The following is a 17,743-nucleotide window of genomic DNA, read 5'->3' on the forward strand; positions in this document are numbered from 1 at the left end:
GATCTCACAAATATTGATCTTGTGCTTGATATCAAATATCAAATGAGATGCTGTCAGTTGCTGCTGATCATTGTGTCAGCTGTTTGAATTCTTGTCCCTTCTTCATTGTCACATGGATTCAAGTTGCTAAGGCTAACATTTTTCATGTTAACACAATTAGCCATGTTTTTCACATTTCTGGTTTGACCAAACATAGTTAATATTCTACCTGAAATTTCATCACATAGTTTCACACACACACATTACACACACAAACTTTTTGTAAAAAACATGTATTTTACACATATGTAAAACCTATATATGTTTTTTTCTCTCTTTCTTGAAGTGTGCTTTGCTTCCTAGATAAGCAATGTTTCTATTTAGTTCTTTATTCTAATTTTGAAATACTTTCTATTTGTATATTGCTTTCTTTCTGGACACCTGTCTTTTAAGAAATCTAATTTGTTTTAAGAGAATGCAGTTATTATAATACCATTTTGAAGCTTAAAGTGAAATCAGCCATTTCAGATTCACACACACACCCACAACAATACATAAACCACTTCTTTTATTCTTGCTAACAAAAAACATAACTGCAGTATTTGGCTAGCATGAAGCTTAGAGAATTATTTAAATATATGATATTTTTAAAAATAATTTCTCAGTAAGCTCATATTATCTAATGGGCTAAGTCATGCTGTTGTATTAATACATGGTATCAAACCTGAAAATAGCCAAGTGCCTTTGGATATGTTTAAAGTCTCAAACCACCCTTTCTTCTTTCCTCCTTCCTCTTTACTTTGTATGTCAGTAATTGATAATTACATTACTTTGAAAAATTGGAACACTTTAAGGAGGAAACCGTCTTGTAATGACCAGTTACCGCTGCTGACTCAGCTGTGCAGACAGAGAAATAGGGTAGAACTCTCGTAGAGAGCTGTTTAAGTTATACATCATTATGCGTATTTTCCACATTCATGGGAAGAAAAAAAAAATCTCAACCGCTGAAGTTTTCGGTTTCTCCGTCTCTCTTTTTTTTTTTCCCCACACCTGAGCTCGGTTTGGGTGCCGCAAAAAGAAGCGAAATGAAGCCGCGTTCTTCCCAGCACCATGGACAGCACCCAGCGCGCCCCCTTCCCGCTCCCCTCCGCCAGAACCCCGAAGTTACAGCCCTCGCCTGATTCCTCTCTCCGACCACCCCCTCACCGTAGGAAACTGGCTCAAAATCTTACGATCTGAGCCCAAAGCGACAATGGGTTTTAAAAGTCTACAGTTCGTGTGTGGAAAGGCTTGCTTGCTCCGTGCCCGGTGTTAGCTAGAGTGCCCCAGAGTTGACACACCATTTGCCTGCTCCCCGAATTTGCATCGACTGTATCATGAAAGCAGCGCCACTCTCAGTCGCTTGTGGTAGAAATCTTAGCCGCAACTTTGACCAACTTTTCACCACCACCTCTAAGCTGGCCAGAGCTGTACCGGCTCACCGTTTTAAGAGCTCTGTACTATGAGCTTCATCCTCCCTGGGCTGGTGATCTCAGCCACGAGAGACCTGTGGTCCGAGAGCTGTACGTCCAGACCCACTGGGCCCTCGGTCGCACGGCTCTGTCCAGGGCTAGAGCCGTCTCCCCGGGGTGCGCCCAGGTGCTGGTTCATTACCGCCCGGTAGCAGGTGGCTCTGCAGCGGGCGCCCGGTCCGCGGCGTGCTAAAGAGCTTGCCAGAAACTTATCTGACAGCACTAAAGAGGGGCCGCGCCTGGCTCAGTACCCACCACGACCTCTTTTCCTACTTCCAGACCTCAACTCCAAGATACAAATTTCCCCAGGTCTCCCTGTTTGGATCTCCGTTTTACCGTAGGGTTAAGCAAAGTACAATAAAGATCACTTTCCGCTGATGTCTTTTCATTGCGTCATCTCCCTAGCAACATATAAGTCAGCACGTTCAAGACTAGTTTTTAAAGATTTCCAACTGCACCTTCCTTTACTGAAACTTGCCTCACTTTTTGGACTTTGAGTGAAATCTCTTCCCTGCCTCCTGAACCCTGTTCTAATCATCTACTCTCTTGAATCGACTTTGAGGACAAAAGTATTCCATTCTGAGTAGGCAAGACAGCCAAAACCAAATTTCTATTAAAATATCGATTGTACAAAAATCATTTCAAATCAGCTTGATCCAAACTTGATCAGAATGGGCCAGGAAAATGAAAAGGGGAAAGATTTCGGTATCTTACGGTAGGGGGTTTCTTTCCTCTAAAATAGCCTCGATAAACTGATTACAAAACTGCCTTTGTATAGTAACGTGAATTACAATACGTTTCAGGATAAAATAATCCTCTATTTGCCACAGTATTACAGTGAAAATTTTCTGTGAATTTCTCAGTTTAGTGGTAAATCAGCTTCAAAACTATATTGTTCTCTCTCTTGACATACAAATATTAAATATTTCATAGGTTAACAGTTTAGTCTGTTTTCTCACACAGCGCTGCTTGCACAAAATGTTTGCCCCCTTTTTGGTGTGCAAAGTCACTGCTGAGTTATCCCCAAAGATATTTTTTTTTCTCATAGTTTAGTCAATTTTGTGGTCTCAAGAGTCATTTTGTCCAAACTCTAAGACAAGTCCGTGCTGCAAGAGAAACTCAGCCACGCTGGGAGCTGTTTTACACTAGCGGCATGACCCTGTGAAAACAGGCAAAGGCAGCGTGGCAGCTGAAGTGTGCAGGATAGCAAAGGGGACCTGTTGAATAATCGTGACTCAGAGATTCGAATATTCGTGACCAGGATCCACCTCCCCGTGGTGAAACTACAACTGAAATATCATGATAATGTTTGAATGTCTTTGGTTGGTATGTTTTCCCAGAGCTTATTCTCTGAATTGAGCTTCCATCCTTGGGTAAATTCATTCTTACATACCGAGGTTCGGTAACAAGAAAGAGAATCAGGTGTGGAGGACATGGGGCTTTCCTCTGTTGGTTCGGGGGACTTGTGGAGATTTGGGGGAAGTACAGAGCAGTTACTGAACTCCTGGGTGCCTACAATTTGTTCCCTCAGTCTGGGTTTTTGGGAACTTCTTTCCTTGACTGGAGATTTTTCCTTATGACCTGGGGACAGAGTGGCTAAGATTCCTAATTTATTAATCAGGAATTTCTTACTTTAAAAAAAAAGTGTATTCTTGACACAGTTTCAGAATGACTTTTCTGGGTTAGTCTAAGTAAATCAGAAACTCCCAGACCTGGGTGGATATTTCAGGACCACCTTTGCCAGAGAAAAACGTGGTGAAAAGAAGTACAAGAAACCTCCTTTTAAGGAGACAAATCACAATCAAGACACTGAATGATAATGATTAGGACCCCCTGAAAGGAGGCTCTCCAGTGATGTTTGCTCACCACCTGTATGTGTTCGATGAAACTTTAAACCATTTTACAGCATAGATGGCCACCCCCTTCTACCTCATTCCAAACTTTTTCTTTAATTCCAATCCCACTCTTCTAGAGGATTGCTTCTGTCCTATTTATTTGTTCTCCTTCAAAGTCATTTAAAATAAGTTTCCTGTCTCTTGCGCATTTGTCAACGTCAAATATACACTATTTAGTTAAAGGAAAGTGTGTGTTTCACCAGTTATAAAAGAACAGATTTCTTTGTTTGATTTCTTGGAAATCAGTAATCTCTTAAACACTTTCCAAGACCCCCTGGGGAGGAGAGCCATGTAAACAATAACTACCAAACTTCAACATGACAATATTGGTTAAAATCTGCAGGATGATCATTCAAATTCAGGTAGGTAATAGGGAGTGACTTCCTATCCCAAGATAAGAAGGGACCCAAGGTGTGTCTTCTGCAACTTGCCTAGGGAGCTAGCCATCTTGGAGAATCCAGAGGTAATTCTAAACTAGCTTACCTGGCATCTTAATAGCTAGGCTGGTCATCAAATGACTGAGCTGGGAGATAGTTGTATGACCACAGGAAGGTTGCAAAATACACTTAACCCATTAAAAAAAAAAAGGCATGATTTCAGTCTTTCCTGACATAATTAAAGGTGTAGGTAACACTCTTATTTTGTCTCATGCTGTGAAAAAAAATCACCTGCACCTCTGATGAATTAAACTTTAAAGAAAGTTTCAAATAAATCCAACAGTTTAATTTCTGCTTTTTAAAGTTAGTGTGTATGTGAAGAAATAGAAAAGGCATTAAAGCAACTGAGTTACACATTAGCTATCTAGCAGTTTAACATTAGAGAAGAGAATACACCTAGTTTTTCAACTTACCCAACTTTTAAAACTATATGTGTTCCTGGAAAGTAAAACCTGATTGGATTAAATTTGCCAGAGATTGTAAACTAAGCTCTCAAGAAGGTAATAAAATATATTAGCTCTTGAGTAAGTGGTTGGGAGGGATTTATAAGCATTAGAGGATCCGGTAATCCACTGGAAGCACAGTTTACTCAATTTTGAATTTTCCTGATCAACTTTCAACCCTGAGAAAACGAGAGCCATTTGCCTAACTTAATCTGGAACGTATGTTTGCACCAGTAGCAAGTTTTTTGGTTTGTGGTTGGGGCTGATCATGTTGTAAATTTTCCGCTTTAGGTTTTCAGCGCCTGCTAGTTTCAGCCTAACACCTAGAGAGAGGATTTGCCGGGTTCTCCACCAAAGCAACCATGGTTTGACAAAAGGTTTCCAAACCACCCAGCTCTGAGAGTTACCGATTTTCCTGAAGAGGGGACATTTCTATACAAATTAGTTCTCTGAATCCAAAAGACAAGTAACCAGTTACATTCTCTTTTGTCAAAATGTTTGTAAAATACCTACATGGAGGGTCCCCCCCCTCCATTTGCCTTCCTCACCTGCAACCTTTTCTTTGAGGGACACACAACGGTTTGAGAACAGTGGGTGCTGTGAAAGTGACATCTTCATTCGACAAAACAGTATCAGGTCCTTTGGGCTCATCTTAATTTTTTTTCCGTCAGAAACAGAACTGTTGGTATTCCATCTCTTTGTGCTTCCACACAAAGGGTTTTTTTTTTTTAAGTGTTTTGAATATCTGAGAAGAATCACCTCGTGATTAAAATAAATATACATTTAGAATCCACAAATCACCCTTCACAAGCTTTATGGTGGCTTTTATTACTAATATTGAAACACATTTCTTTATGGACCTGAAATTTAGTATTTGGTCTTTAAGCAAATGATGATACTTTAAAATCAATGCATGGTATACCATAACAATAAATCAAAGCAGTAAGTTTCCTAAGACTAGCTTGACTCATCTTGAAATGGAAATAGGTATTAGTGGTGGGAGCGGGAGGTTAACTCTTGGTGGTAAACCTCAAAGGCTGTAACTAACTCTCTGGACCTGCTGATTTATCTTCTTCCTGAAAACCTCAATCAGATTACTGGAGGAAAAGTTACCCAAGTGCTTTTTGAAATGCATCAGAACTGGTAATTGAGCCATAAATGTGCCCTAAATTCAGGTGCAGAGTTGCACTAAATTTTATTATTATACAGATGAAGGTGGGCAGCTCCCATCTGGGCGCTACCTTAATCAAAAAGTGAACAAGGCTGACAGAAACAAGGGCAGTTAGAGCATTACCAGCACTGTGCTAATCAAATGCCCACAACTAGTTGAGAACAACGGTGCTAAAAAGCTGCTTTAATTCTGAAATGCAAAGTCCTGAGACACCGAGCGCCATCTAGCAAGCAAAGTTAGAATCAAAGTCAAGCACAGAGCACAGAGCAGCTAGGGAATTGGGAGGTAAAGGGGGGCTTGAGAGGCACTCGCTGCGACTTAACCACTGGCCCTGTCTCACCTGAACCCAGCGCTACTCGCGGGGTTTCTGCTCTTCGCCCCACCAGCCAACTCACACAGACTTAACTACTGAGGTGAGACAGACCCTTTCTGCCTCAAGCTAAGGCTAAAGGACAGCTCCTCACAGGGTTGCTTATTGTCTTTAATTAGAACAAGAGGCCTTGCCGTTTCCACCATCCCACCTCTAAAACCAGCGCCGCGGCTAGCTAATTCTGCACCTTCCTCTCCGGATGGGGACAAAGATCAGTGCCTGAAAGGCTCACCTTGGGCTGACATGACTCTCAGGGCTTCAGCGCAGAGGAAAGCACATCGCTGGGAAATCCTAGCAGGATTTGAGAAGTCATTCTGAGTTTACAAGTCTGCCTAGACGTCTCCTGACAGGCGATTCGAGCCATCTCTGAGTGGCATGAGACACAGATTTCCTTAACAAGGCACGGCTGGTCATGGAAACTGGATGCTGCCTTCAAAATATAAATAATATAACTTTATTCTTCTCCAGGCAACCAGGTCTTTGATATCTCCTTTGGCTGAAGCAAAGTCCAAAGGTGGCCAGCAAGCTGCCAAATAGCCCTGTTAGTTTGTAGCTTGAGGGGGGAAAACAGCACTTTCCCCATCTTTAAGGGTTTGAATGATGTTACCTAATTATATGAATATTCTGTGGAACTGAGCTAACAAAACACAGCTTCTGAGATTTGTGATGTGAAGGAAATCAAGAAACAATCGCCGGTTTCTGGATAGGCAAAAATGCCATATTTTTCCTTTAAACTAAGTCGGTCTGAATTCAGAAGACTAAGGGGTTCATCTCATGTCTGCTTTCTAAAGTACTTCTGTTGGTTCTTTCCGGAATTTCATTTACAGATTGGTGGTGGGGGAAATCCATGTACAAACACGTTAGCCTTAAACTACTCCTAATTTCCTGCTACTGAATATTGTCTTTATAATAACTCATTGATTCAGAGAATACAGAAGGCAGAGCTTGGGTTTTCTATTGTTCTGTCCCCTGCCCCCACCCTACACATACAAATTTTCCCAGTGAAGTGTTTTGTAAAAAAAAAAAAAAAAAACCCTAACCAACCAACCAAACAAAAACCTTAGGAAATGAATATTAAAATATTCCAAATGAGTTTTAAATGCTACCCCAATCTCAGGTTTGCGTCTCTGTGAAAAAAGGCATGGCATAGTAGATATGAAATAGCAATTCTCTATTTTCTGCTAATCTATTTACTGTGCAAAACCACCACATTGAGAATCAAGGAACTGCTAGATAAGAATATACTCAAAATGTTCATTAAAACATCTCCACAGGTTATAGTATTTACAGGAAAAAAAATCCCCTAAAATCATAACCCACTTAACAAACCTAAGCCAGTAAGGAGCTTAAGCGACAATTTACAAAGCATCTAAAACGTTTCTATGAAACCTCCTTGTCTTCTTATGCCTCAAAACACATGTAAAGATCTGAAGATGGAAATTGTAGGTACAATTCACACTGCCTCCTCTTCCCCTTTTCCTCTCTGAAGTTCAGAGAAGTTCCCAGGCCAGTCTTGCCTCAGATCACAATAAAAATTAAACTTTATTTTTGTTACTGGTGTCTAGTTAAATAGCACATTTCTCCCATCAAGGTCTTCTTAAACACGGAAGCTTCGCCTAGACAGGGTACCCAGCTGTTTAATTTAACATTGATTTATTGCTTTTAAAAGTAAATTTACACACATGCCAGCAGCACTCCGTTTTGTTTCCCCAGACCCTGAGATTTATTTTCTACTTAGCGCTTGTCTGGCAAAACAATGTCCTTTAACTTTATTACACATCGATGAGGAAATCTGTCTTATTTTTGTTCAGATTTATTGCTGGGTTGTTTGTGGGGACTTCTGTGATCCAGAAAGGCCGAGATCCGAAAATAAATAGAAAATTAAACAGAGTTGATCACAAAATAATAGTCAAAACCTAGAATATGGCCCAGCATATTCTGACCTGCTAGGGGATGAAGTGGGGTGAAGGATGAAGCTCCCTCTGTTAGCCCAGTCACTCAAAAAGAAAAAAAATAAATTATTCTAATGGGCACATAGCATTTGAAAGTTGAGTAGCCAAATCTGTGTTCTATGAGGTCTCCAAGTTCTTGGTTAAAACATATTTGGAATTCGAGGGCAGGGAATGTGGTGTGTAGGCTCCCCACCCCACAGCCCCTTACCTCCCTGCAGAACTCCCAATTATCACATGTTTGTGATGGCTGAGCCCAAGGGAATTAAGATGGACTTTGAAGCAGCTTTTACGGTACACTTCATCTACATTTGGGTTTTCTTTAGTTCTCATTAAAAGGGCCACTTTCTTCTTTTCATTGATATACTGTCTTTGTGTCCTTCATTTCACACTCTTTAAAAAAGTTCTCTCATCAGATCAAGTGCAAAAAGGAGGGATGACATAATAACCATCATAATCATGATAACAACAACAAACAACTGGAACTGTGGGTTTAAATCTTTTTTTTTTTTTTTAAAGAAGGTTTTTCTCCTCTCTAAGGCATGGTCCTTCAACAACACTTTAAAAAAAAAAAAAGCTGAGGTTGAGAATGGACATAATAAAAGTTGGAAATCCAGACAGGCTGCAAAACTTGGCGCGTGTGTGATGATGAGCTTTACTTTTCCAGCCTGATTTCGCAGAGGCATCCAACACCTTCGAAGTGTTCTAATAAGGACACTCTTTTCTAGGAAGAAGTAAACTCGTGATGGGTTTTGTTATTGGGATGAGGGGAAACTTTCTTACCCTCACATCTTTGAAGACCTTAGTCTGAGAGCTTGACCATTCCACTTTGGTCAGTGAATCCACAAGAACATGTTAAAATGTTTCAAGAATTTTTTACAAACCCCAGAAGATTTTTTTTAAGCTAATGGATCTTTTTGTTTCTCCTCCTGAAACACAGTGAGACACGCTGTCACGCGCACTTCCCACCTTAAAAAGAAAGAAAAGGGAAAGACAAGGAAAAAGAGATCTCTGTCTTTAAGGAGAGGGAAGGGGTGGGAAGGAACTCTTAGAAACCTTGAAAATTCTCCCCTTCATTTTAGGAGCTTCTCCCCAACCCCCCTGGCCGTTCAGCTCTTTGAAAAGGAGTCCTGTCACTCAGAAAGGAGCTGTGCCTCCAAACCTCCTCCCCATCCACCCACCCAGCCGGCCCCCCTCAGCCTCGCCGCCTGGCCCCGGCCCACCCTGCGGCCCTCCCCGCGCGCGCACACGCGCACACACACACACGCACGCACACACACACACACGAGTTTCTTCCAAGTGCTTTTTCAAGTAAGAGCTGGAGAGATGAGAGGTGCGGCTTCTCCAACGCGGAGCCAGACAAGTACTTCTCAGCCCGCGGAGCGCGGCCCGGCGCGCCTTGCACGTCCCGAAGCCCCTGGGCACCCCGGGCAAGCCGGCCCTCCCCGCGGCGCTCCGGCCGCTCAGGCGCCCGCGCCCCGCGCCCCACGGAGCCCTTTGTTCGGCCCGGGTACCCACGCGCGGCCGCCACGGGAAGGATGCTCGGGGTGGGGTGGCGGAGGGTGACCGCGGGGCCGGCCCCAGGCCGACGCCCCAGGCGCCGGGCAGATCAAGATTCCTGGCACTTTGGGGCCCGCGGACCGGGGCCACCCCCCATGTTTCAAACCCGAGGCACAAAGAAGGGGTGAGGGGCCCAGGGCGGGCGCGCTCTGCACAGGGTGTAACCACTGTACTGACTTCCCTCCTCCACCCCATTCCGCCCCACCAGTTTCTCTCTCTCTCTTTTTTATCTTCTCTTACCCTCTGCCACGCTCAGAGGCTCAGTGGGTGGGAGTGCGTGTGTGTGTAAATGTATGTGTGTGTGCAGTTAGGTGGAAATTTCATAAGAATATGCCCCACACTTATAAAGTTGCCAGGATGGGGGAGTATGCTCCCGAGCAGTGGGAGAGTTTAAGCGACTTATTTGGGAGGAAATAGGGGGTCAGATTTGGTCTAAGTGGAACATCTGCAAAACATTCAAGCAGCTTATTCAACAAAGAATCTAGCCATTTATTGTAGAAATAATAAAAAGCCACTAATGATTATGGTTCCCACCCCTTCCCCCAAAAGGCCAAACCCTAATGAAATAATTCAAAGGTAGGCCTCATTTCCTAATAGTGGAATTAAACAACAACAAAAAAGAGCCCAACTAAACTTTCCAGCTCTGCCTTCTTAAGGGCCTGGGAACCTTGCTGAGAAATTAGGTAAATAAAAGGCGAGTTGGAATTTCTGTTGAGTTCAGGCTGCAGTGCCCGGACTTGCCGTAGTTCTGCCTTGATACACAATGACAAATTCCTCTTTAAATGATAAAATGTGAAAGACTCTTCAGGATGCGAAATGTCTGGGGTTAAGTAGCTTTTTAAACCATCAGTTTTAAAATGCCTTGTGCAATGAATACACTACCTTTAAATCCGAAAACCATTATAAATATGCTATACATCTGGGTGCCAGTTTATCTCTCCATATTTCTTTTTAAAATGAGGAACGCATTCATAAAAAGCTACTTGGCACACTTTATTTTAGGAAAGCAGATGTTAATTTTTTCACGTATCATTTTATGACCAAGTACATGTGTAACGTTGGAAAGCATCCAGAACGCCTCTATTATTTGCTAAATGACTGTGAGTTGAGGCATATTATTCTCAGCCTAACCATGGTATAGGTTATATCCATAAAGTAAACATCTGTGATTTTTTTTTCTTCTTCTTTAAAACAGGGGATGGGGTGGGTATATAGAGTTACTATAAACGAGGGAGAAAAAAAAGAGAGAGAGAGAGTTCGACTAGGAAGCGCACACCTGCGTGGTAGCAAATAGGATATTTATATTGTTCGGGGCAAAACAAAGTCCACAGTCGGGCACTCGGGGATATTTACATGACAGGAGATAAAGTTGAAAGCCTTTCCCGGTGTGCCAAATGGGATTCTCCCTGTGGCCTTCTGCGTGGCAAGATAACAGGTACCGAGCGCTCCTGGCGGCGTCGGGCCTCCGCAGCCGCCTCCCTCCCTAGGCAGCCGGTCTGGGCCCAGCCCGAGTCGAGCCGGGCGCTCGGGCTCTAGGAATTCCCAGGCTCTGCGGCAATTTCCGCGGGTTCCCAGCCTAGAAATCTGCTCAGGAAGCGTCCTCATTTGCCCTGCGTCGCTCGAGGACGCCGGCGCCCGGGATCAGCCAGTGGCGTGATAATTAATGGAATACAATATTTATGGTCGGATGTATTGACTCGGAGGCAAGCGCGCCGTGTAGACAGTCCGTGGGGGTCTGACAAACAGGGGGGTGAGTGAACAAACATAATGACCGGAGTACTTATGTCTATCCGGTTGACTCACTTAAACCCGAGGTATGGAACATCATGATAAATATTAATATCCACCTAGACAGTCCCGCCGTCCTCCTAAGCTCTCCCTTCCTGCGCGCTGCCCTTTACAAAAAGGCCAGAGAGGAGGTGTGTTTTTTTTTAACATAAAATGCTACAAAATATGAAAAATAGGTCACCAATAAAATTGGTCTCAGCATGGAGCGTAATTGCAACAAAGTGCCGCCGAGTAAAATCGAGGAGTGAGCTGGCTGGGGCGGCACAGTCGCGAACCATCTGGTGTGTATTAAAAGTGGTGCTGTAAATATTGCTGAGAGCTAATGCATTATCGGCTTCTATAAGTGCACAGGGCCTGTAAGCTTTCCATATGTTAGAATATGTAGATCGCGGTAGAGGAGAGAAAGGTGCTCTACCAACCCCCGGCTTCGCAAGCATTGTTTTGCCCACTGTTGGTGGAACTGGGGCCCCCCGAGTGTAGAAGACTCATTCCCATGCGGTCCTCTCTTCCTCCGGTTTGCTTTTTCTCTTTTTCTTTAGCTCTTTCTCCCAGCTCCCTCCTTCCATCCCCTCCTCCTCACTCCCTTCTCTCCAAGGGGATAGGACAGGCCTTGCTGACGTCACTTCACATCAGTAGAAGAGAGTAACTGTTTCAGAGAGAGAGGGAGGAAAAAAAAAATCATCTGTTTTTCATCAGTGCTCAAGTTTTGCCTTTTTAATAGAAATGAGCTGCTCAGGCTGAGTACTCCTTCTGATTTGGAGCTTGTGGGGGGTGGTCCAAGAGATTGGGAGGTGTTCTTCATCTCAGGGGCTGAACCATCCTGGAAGCGGGTCTGAGGCCAGAATGAGCGCCAATTGATGAAACCAATTAAAAAAGAAGATGCAAAGATGATGTCTTCTAGACTAGCTTTCACATCCACACCTTCTAGGCAAACTTTTGCCCAGGAGTGTGGAGGGCTTCTGGTTCCCTGACACCTCTGTTTGGAGTCCTGGAACTTCTTCCCTCCTCTCTGGTTCCTCTCTTCATAATTCCACCCCCCACATACCGAAACCGCCACACACAGCACAGCTAATAATTTTCCTGCTGTCACATTACTTTTCTAGGGAAAGCAGTGAGAGTCCCCCTTCTCCTGATGATACCCTGCTTTCAAGAATTTGCCATAATTACCCCTTAATCTCCTCTGGGCCCCCCCTCCCAATATTTTTCACTACAAGTTTTTACTCAAAGCCTGTGCAAAGAAATTTCCCTACATTGTCCCACAGATCGTTTTTTCCTTTCCCTCAGCTGTCCTCTTCACTCCGTTCTCCCAACTCTATGTCATCTCTCCCTTCCCCTTCCTCTCCACCTCTCCCTCTTGCGCACACACCTCCAGGAGTTTCAGTGTGGATAAACCTGCTGCTCCTGACAATACAAGTTCAATCAGCAAATAAATAAAACTCTTACTTTTTTTTTTTGGCTGCCGGCTGCATTCCCCCTCTGGCCGTTGCCTCCTTTAATTATAGGAGCTATATTTCTTCCCTGGGAGACATTCGAGGGGATTTTTTAGTAGGAAACTCGTTTCTGCTGAGTTACTTTGGAGCCAGGACCAGTGAGTGAGTGGCCAGTACTCAGAGGCTTTGAGTGAAGTGCAGATTGAGACATATCGAGTTCCCTCTAAAAGGATCATTTCATGTGGGAGGTTGGACACAAAGTTTGCACTCGTGACTGGCATTCCAGTGAGAGACATGCATATTTTAAAACAACAAAGCATGCGGGAAAGAAGGCTTAGGGGAGGGGAAAAAAACTTGGAAAGAAGTTACTAAGTGACAAACATCTGTCAACATGGGATAATTTGTACACTATCTGCCTCCTTTGATGGTGGTTCAAGGCAGAGGATCTAGGAAAGCAAAGTGGATACATATTTATCCCTGTGAAATATGGTGAAAACACACTTTTCTCCCAAATAGGTGTAAGGTGATTAAAATTGCTTGAATGAATATTATTTTTAAATGTTTCTTAAAATAGCAGAGACCTCTAAAATTGCTTATTTCTGATAGTACAAAAACTAGATCTTATTTAATCTTGAAAGAAGTTCATTTCAACAACGAAGAGCAATAAAGTAATAAGCAGGGTATTTATTATAGAAAATAAAATGAATTTCATCATAACAACAACAACAACAACAAAAAAAAAGCAAGCTGAAGAAAGAAGAGAAACAAAAACTCAAACAACCCCTGGTTGCTATAGTCTAGAAATCTTTTAACTACAAGTACCAGCTTTACATGTGTCTGTGAGCCAAACATATAAACATCCACCTCTCTGTGTGTCAACAAGGAGAAAAGGCAAAATATTTTTCAGAGGATTTTCTGTCTCATTTAATCTTGGAGTTTCAACAAGCCTATTACAGCAAAAAAGTTTCCTTCTTGGGGATGAAAGTTTCTAAAAGCAGAGTAAAAGATCAGGCGAGATCCTAGGATCTTTTCTTTTCTTTTATTTTAATACCCAGAATCTCCAACAATCAAATGTAAGTTCAGGCTCCAGCTTCCACGGAGAAATCTTTTTCTCCTTCAGATCTGAAGACAAAAGGAGAGGAGGCCTGGTGGTGAGCGGGATATCTCTGTTAGTTGTCAGCGCAGGTCCATGGGTTAGGAATGCTAATGAGCCTCTTGGCCAGCTGAAGACTCGGTTCTCTCTCGCACACCCTCACGCTCACACACACTCAGGCTCATGCATGCCGACTGACAAGCACACAGAGGCTCGTGCACGACCCTGTCTCTCTCCTTTTTCCTCTGAGCCTAGAGATCGATCGCTGACCCCACTGTTGGGCCAACGCTTTATTTATCTGGCTGTGCAATGATATTATCAGCGTTAAACGTTATATACAGCAAATGTCTTCCTAAATCAACACAATAGGATAGCTTGCGGAGACCAGCCTGGTCTGTCTTAAAGAAATCCCTGGCTATCTCTCTCTCTTCCTCCCTCCTCTCGGTTACAGACACCCCTTTCTCCTTTCCACCTTCACTACTGGGGCTCTTTTATACCTTGGGCTTGGGGATTTGATCTCTTTCTCTCAGCTGGGTTGGAGGAGGCCTCAGCCGACTAGGAGATGGATAGACACATTATCCACCCATCACTGTGATCTCCTTCAGGGGTTGCCTTGTCAGCTGGCTCCAACTGCCTGGATCCACTCTATTCCCATGATCCCGGATTGCTCAAAATTGGGGTAAAGGAGAAGGTGAGGTGTGGCCAACCGAGTGTGCAACCTTGCACCGTGTTAATTGTTTTCTTTCCTCTCAATTACATTCATAAACCTATTTTCTGCATTGCCTGTTATTTCTTTGTGCTTCAAAATTGAAACCACGTGCAGCCCTCTTCCCTCAGCACACACAATAAATGCGCTGCGTCCCCCCCCCCCAACCCCACCCCTCCCCGCACCTCCTCCCCCAGCCCATCACACAACTATTTACATCTTGGTTACTCACTCCGCGCTCCGGGGCCCCCGGAGAAGAAATTGGCCCCACGGGACTAGGTGAGGCTTTGAGTAAAGCATCTCTCAAATCCGGGTCGTATCTCCTATCTCGGGTCCCCCACTCCGGAAGAGAGGCTGGTGAACTCCCCGGGCCGGCCTCCGCCCACCCCTGCCTCGCACAGGTGGTTGTGGCTGACTCTGGGACGAGCTAGCGGGGAGGACATCCAGGCAGAAAGGCAGTTCTGTCGTCTCCAGGCGGGCCCACCCGCCGGCCGCTGGGGTCAGCGGTGGCGGCGAACGCGCCTTCCGCGACCCTGGTCCACGCAGACACCGGGTAGGAGCGGCCACTCCCCTGGGAGCCTTCCAGACCCAGGTCCTCCCAGGCAGAGGAGTCCCCCCCCACCACCCCCTAAATAAATAAATAATCCAAAGGGGGGAGGGGGAGCTGGAAAATGGATTCGCTGACAAGGAGAGATAATAAATGAGGGGCGCTTTCAGATAGATATCTCAGACGTGAAATTGCGCCCAGCTGGTTGTGTAAGCAAACAAATAGTTTCATGTTAGGAACTCTCAACTTGGGGCTTGATGAATAGAACACGACAGAAGTAAATGGGTCTTTAACTCATTTAGGAATACAACTCTTTGGCTTTCCGAGCAAAAGGCCCAGTGACGCCACGGATCCGAGCAGGCCCTCTAACAAGAGTTTTATTAGTTCCCCACTTGGGTTTCCCCGCAATCCCCTCCCCAGCGCTCCTTCGTGGTTTCCCACTGCGGAGACGTTCAGGTGATGTGTTCTGAGACATCGAGAAGCTTACGAGGTGATGCTGCCGCTGTAAGAGATAGAAGGACTGCCTACCAGCGGAGGTGGAGAAGGAGGATTCAAAAAATAAATAAATAAAAATCAACTTTTGCCTGTCTCAAGCAGACTAGCTCAGGTAGCCTTGGGTGCTGGGGTACTGCAGATCCTCGGCGCTCCTGGAGCAGAGTTGGCCCGCGGGGCTTCCCGGAGCGGACCGACCCCCTTTGCAGCCGCCAGAGACCCGTGAGCCTGAACGCCTCCCCCCCCAGGGGCAGAGTTCCAGAAGCCCTAGGTGGTCGGGGGGGGGGGCGGTGTGGGCCCATCCCCCACCCGAGGGCTTTCGGCCAGGCCTGGTCGCAGGTTGAGTTGTGCGTGTCGGGGCAAAGGTCAGATTTTAACTCCCTTAGGCCGGTCCTTGTCCTTCCACGGCGGCTGAGGGCAGCAGCCCCGGGTCCCTAGAGATTCCTGGAGGAGAGCCAGCCCCAAGACAGTCTTTTTTTGATGTTTTCAGCAAAGCTGGGTGGCTAAAGTAGTTTAAACCGACTTCAAAGGCCCCTCAGATTCTCAATCACCCAGCAAGTGTTTGGGTTAGAAAAGGGAACGCTTGGCTTTTAGATGTCACAGGTAATTTCCAGAAGGAAGTTACCTTGTGTGGGCCGCTCTCCACCTGTTAAGATGGCTTTCCTCTGGCCCTGGGTGGGCGGGGTGGGGGGCTGTTGGTTCTACACTTCCCCACCCCCCAGTGACACCAGCTCCGCTCTCCGCGCACCCCCAGCGGCCGGTCTGACCTACACCTGCCCGCGGGCCTCACGCCCGGGGCCCAGGGCTCCTCCTGGAGCCTTTTGCTCCAACGCGGCTCGCTGCTCAGGGGCCTCCAGGCGACCACCCAAGGCAGAGACGCCCCCGGTCCAGGCGGCCTTCTGCCCCCTGGCTCCCAGGGTCTGAGGACGTCCAGGATCTAGAGCTCGGCCACCCCGGACTTTCCTGGGCTGCTTCTCCTTGGGGCGACCGGCCCTTACCTCCCCCCGACCCCGCATCCCCTAACAACTCCCCGAAACCCCCGCCCCGCACCGGCCACGGGTCAGCTGGGCCAAGGAGCGTTTAGATGGCTGGGAGCAGAGACAAGGCTTCCTGATCGTCGGAAGCCTCAACTGGTGTCTCCGTCTCAGTTCCTAAACCTTCCCTTAGTGCGAGCAGATTCCTGCGGCTGGACTGCTCGCGCCCTGAGAGACGGAAGCCTCGACGGGCGGACAGCGCGGCCCCTGTCCGGCTCTGCGGGGGTGGGGTGGGGGGGCGCCCACAGGGCCTCGGAGTCCCCAGGAGGCTCCATGTTTCTGGTTGAGATACAGAGACCTCTTAAGATGACTGTCTCCGTATGTCTAATGCAGGCGGGGACCACCGCAGCCACCCAGGAGAGGGCAGATGGAAACCCCCTACCTGCAGCCCCCCAGGTGGGGCTGCCTGAGAACCGAGCAGAGAGCATCTCTTCTACTTTGCGCCGAGCCTCCAGATTCCTAGACCAAGCCTGTGAGGGAGTCTTCCTTCCCCGGGAAGGCCAGCTCTCCTTCCTATGCTGTGTTAGTCCTCTGCCCACCCGCCCCCACCCAGTTTAGACCCAGCCTTATTTAGAAAGGTCACTGGGATCCTGTCGGCTGTAGGCAATGTCCCTGGCCCTGTCCAGCAAGAGCCAAGTTAGTACTGTCTCCCCCGGACCCCTGGAACAAGTGCTTCCTACACCGGGGCCTTGGTTTCCCGGACCAGTCCCACACTGGGTGCCTTGTACCTCCATATTGAAATTAATTGAAAAATATGTTTCTGACCTAGGAAAATGTTTATCTGTTTTCATCAGAGGGATCACACTGTAATGAATATATTTACATCTCATTTCAAGAAAGGCAGGGAAGATGGGTGAGAGTTTGGAGGCAACTCAGCTCCCCTCCCCCACCCCCAGCATTGCCCCCAGGAAGGCCTGGTGAGACTTCCTGGGAGGTGGTCTGCAGTTGAATATGAGTTCTTCCCACACCCCTCCTGCCTTGGGTGCCCAGCCTGCAAAGGATTCAGCCTAGGCCCCCAAAACATTGTCCCTGGGTGTGGTGCAAAGGATGAGGCCCAGACCTGGGTGGGACCTGCAGGAAGGCAGGAGGGACCCAGTGGCCCCAGGGGGGCTTTCCACACCCACACACCTCATCAGTCTAGCTGTCCTAGGGCTCAGGCCCATCCCCGGGCAGACCTGCAGGGGCTTCTTCATAGAAAGTGGTGCCAGGCTGCACCACACCCGGAACATTAAAACTTTAGGTGGACTGGAGCCACCTGGAGAGTTCTAGACAGCAAACTGAGAGCAAACTTTGCCACTGACTTCTCAACGCATAGCTTTGGCCTCATCCATGGCTGTT

The sequence above is a fragment of the Capra hircus genome, chromosome 7 (genome assembly GCF_001704415.2).
Source record: "Capra hircus breed San Clemente chromosome 7, ASM170441v1, whole genome shotgun sequence".
Lineage (NCBI taxonomy): Eukaryota > Metazoa > Chordata > Mammalia > Artiodactyla > Bovidae > Capra > Capra hircus.